The 3,646-nt window shown below is 35.9% G+C and overlaps 1 protein-coding gene across 2 annotated transcripts in view; it reads left to right on the top strand.

The window, feature by feature from the left end:
• Positions 1 to 3,646, top strand: part of LOC106470333 (leucine-rich repeat and immunoglobulin-like domain-containing nogo receptor-interacting protein 3) — a 37,079-nt gene that overhangs the window by 6,956 nt on the left and 26,477 nt on the right. The window contains exon 1 of one of the 2 annotated variants that reach the window (XM_022398951.1): positions 2,947 to 3,035. The exons of the other annotated variant lie outside the window; for it this stretch is intronic. The gene's annotated coding sequence lies outside the window, so the exon portion shown is untranslated. Of the gene's footprint in view, positions 1 to 2,946; positions 3,036 to 3,646 lie in introns of those variants that run through there. 2 annotated transcript variants of the gene reach the window in all.

Here is a 3,646-nt window from a genome sequence, read left to right as displayed (position 1 = left end):
CTGTAATTAGAGGGGGGGGGGCTAAACTAATTTAATGTTTAGTAAATCAAATCAAATCTGGTTTTTCCTAATTACAATAACATGTGCCATTTATATAAAATATTATATCTCTCTCAAGGTTCTTAATACACTTCCTTTCTCGAGCTCCTCCCCCCCAGTGGCACAGTGGTATGTCTCTGAACTTACAACGCTAGAATCTGGGTTTTGATACCCGTGGTGGGCAGATCACAGATAGTCCATTGTGTAGCTTTGTGCTTAATTACAAACAAAAACAAACAGACAAACAATCTTTCTCGTACATAAAAACATTATTAAAAACGCCCCCACGGCTGAAAGGGCGAGCATGTTTAGTGGGACGGGGATTCGAACCTCAGATTGGGAGTCAAGCGCCCTAACCATCTGGCCATACCGGGCCAGACTAACTACAGAGTTTGAAACTTGTATAAATAAATACTCTTTCATCTAAAAGTATATTCAGTGTAATATTCTAGGGTGGTTACTGAATAAATCTAAATATCTTTGAGCACTTCAGATACAACAAACTAAAATATCCAACAATGGTAATCTATTGATCCACACTCAAAGTTAAGATGGATTTCAAGGTTAGTTGACGAAACTTGTTGTTAAGATAATACGAAAGATCCCAATACAACGAAACAATAACCAAGGTAACGTTTCCAAGTAACTTTTCAGTAAAATTGATGAAAGGTTTTGAAACACATTTTCTTTTAGTATCCTATTACTATTGCGTTGTAAATTTGTATTTAGTCATATCTGCTGTGTCTACTGAGGGGAATAGAACCCCTCATTATTGCACTGAAAATCCGAAGACTTACCACTTTCCCACTGGGGGGGAGGGCATGTGGTATTAGAAGGGACTACTCTAGTACCCTTAGCTGTACCTGATATTTGATGGGAGGTACCTTAATTAAAATGTACGATGTATACAGTTCTTTAGGAGTAAATATCAACTCTATAAAATAAAAAGTTGATTGGGGAACTTTTAAACCCAAGATTTAAGTTTATTTAAGTAAAATCGTACCACTTGTAAATTGTAATTGTGTTTATTGCTAGATATAAAGCTATGTCATCATAAGAAACTAATATATGGTTCCTTTGACTCTTGAGTAATTTTTAATGAAATTTCTTTCATCTTTAATACTAAAAACGTTTTTAGTGCAAAGCCACAAAACGGGCCGTCTGCGCTCTGTTCACTAAGGGAATAGAACTGCGGATTTTAGCGTTATAAGTCCCTAAAGTTACCGCTGATTCACTGGCTTTTTTTTAGAACAAAACCACATTGAACTATCTGTTGTGTCCACCGAGGGGGGAATTGTACCCCGGATTATAGCATTGTAAATTTGTAAACCTACCGCCCCCCAGTAGCACAGCGATATGTCTGCGGACTTACAACGCTAGAATCCGGGTTTCGATACCCGTGGTGGGCAGAGCACAGATAGCCCATTGTGTAGCTTTGTGCTTAATTATAAATAAATGAATAAATAAATAAACCTACCGCTGTCTCATCGAGGGACTCCACTGAGGGTACAATATTACAAAAACTTTCAAACTTGGAAGTGCTGTTGGCGATGATATTTACAGGTTTGATCAGATCAGAGTAGTCCAAGATTTGGCGGTGATGTTTACAGATTCGATCAGATCAGAGTAGTCCAAGAGTTGACAGTGATGTTTACAGATCAGATCAGGTTAGTCCAAGAGTTGGCGGTGGTGTTTACAGATTCGATACGATCAGAGTACTCCAAGATTTGCCGGTGATGTTTACACATTCGATCAGACCAGAGTAATCCAGAGTGTGTGTAAGTAAATTTAGATATATATATATTATATTGTTGGAAACACGTTCCCTTGATTTAACGAACAAATAAATTAATACGAGTCCAAAACGGTGTTTTGTTAATATTTGTGCGTGACTATCTTTCTAAGCATTCATTAGTGAGTCTGATCCTTTCGAAAACCAACGACGAAATTTAAATACTACGTTTGATACATTTAGTACAAAAACATGCTATCTACATCTAACGATGTGATCTAAATCAAACAACAAAAAATGATAACGAAACCTGTTACAACTACAACAGGAGTTTCTAGTCCTACAACTCCGTTATCTGTGAAGGTACACAAGTCTCTCTAAAACTGTATATACACTAATTAGAGTATTTTAATGAAGCACTGTATTGATCGATAGCTGAGCTAGGGTTCGCATTTATCAACACATTTTAGTCCCTATGCAATATACTTTCTCATCCAAGACACTCTTCAGCATTTTGGATTAAAAAAAAGAGATATTTGTATGCTTGTTATTCCTCTAAACACTGCTCGTAGACAGATATGAGCTACTAACAAATTAGATACTTTCTATATGTAGTTCATCCACCTATAAATCTACTGATAATTTCGTAATCGCACGTTTCAAAGATTATCTAATAACGATGAGGAACAAGATTGATTTGTGTGATCAAATATAAAAGAACTAATAAGTTCACTTAGATCATGGTGTCGTGTGCTTTTCTTAATGGAACTGCTAAGACTAGTTATAGACACACTAAGCTCTGTTTCTTGACAGGGAAGGTGCGGTTCTTCTTAGAGCTTTGCGTGTTTGATTAAAGTTGTCCGACCTCGTGTGTTTCCCAGTCTTGTATTCTTACCCCTAGAGCCCTCTGAAAGGCTTCAGCATCGTCATGATTACTGATTCGTGAGATTGCCGTAGGTGGAAAGAAAAGTGCACGAAAAGAAAGGAAAATCAATAGAAGCACTTGGATTCATGCAAGGCGGATGATATATTAAATAGGCCAGAGTTTTATCTTAAGAAACTAAAGGAAACCTTTACTCTTAACAGTTCGTCATTCGTCATACTTCCGAGAGAGTCAACATACATACATAAGTATAAATTATAAGCACCTATGCAATAGATCCGACTGTTATGCAATAGATCCAACTGTTATGCAATAGATCCAACTATGCTGCATTAAAAGAAGGACCGGCAGTATTATCTTCCACACCAAAGCATTGACAAGGTAACTTTGTAAGTTCAATATAAATCTACAAGACAACAACAACAAATAAATATTACAGTGACTTTAGATTCCCCGCCGAACCATACGCTTAACGATATAGAATAACTTTGTAGAAGTAGAACCCGCCCAGCGAGAGTGATAAACAGTCTATCAGACTATTTTGTCATATAAGATGATGTCTAGGATTAGGTGCAAATACTCCAATCCTTTGAATGCCTTTTTTATTATTTATGGATGGCTTTATAATAACATGGCAGCATAGTTAAAATGGGTAATAGAATATTTACAAATTAGTATATTTGAATCTAATATCCATATAATCTGTCCATCTATATATCGTCAACTATCATATTTGGATCTAATATCCACATAAACTGTCCATCTATATATCGTCAACTAGCATATTTGAATCTAATATCCATACAATCTGTCCATCTATATATCGTCAACTAACATATTTGGATCTAATATCCACATAAACTGTCCATCTATATATCGTCAACTAGCATATTTGAATCTAATATCCATATAATCTGTCCATCTATATATCGTCAACTATATACCGTCAACTAGCATATTTGAATCTAATATCCATATAATCTGTCCATCTA

Source organism: Limulus polyphemus, unplaced genomic scaffold (genome assembly GCF_000517525.1).
Source record: "Limulus polyphemus unplaced genomic scaffold, Limulus_polyphemus-2.1.2 Scaffold3949, whole genome shotgun sequence".
Taxonomy (NCBI): domain Eukaryota; kingdom Metazoa; phylum Arthropoda; class Merostomata; order Xiphosura; family Limulidae; genus Limulus; species Limulus polyphemus.
This window is presented reverse-complemented; position numbering and strand designations above follow the sequence as displayed.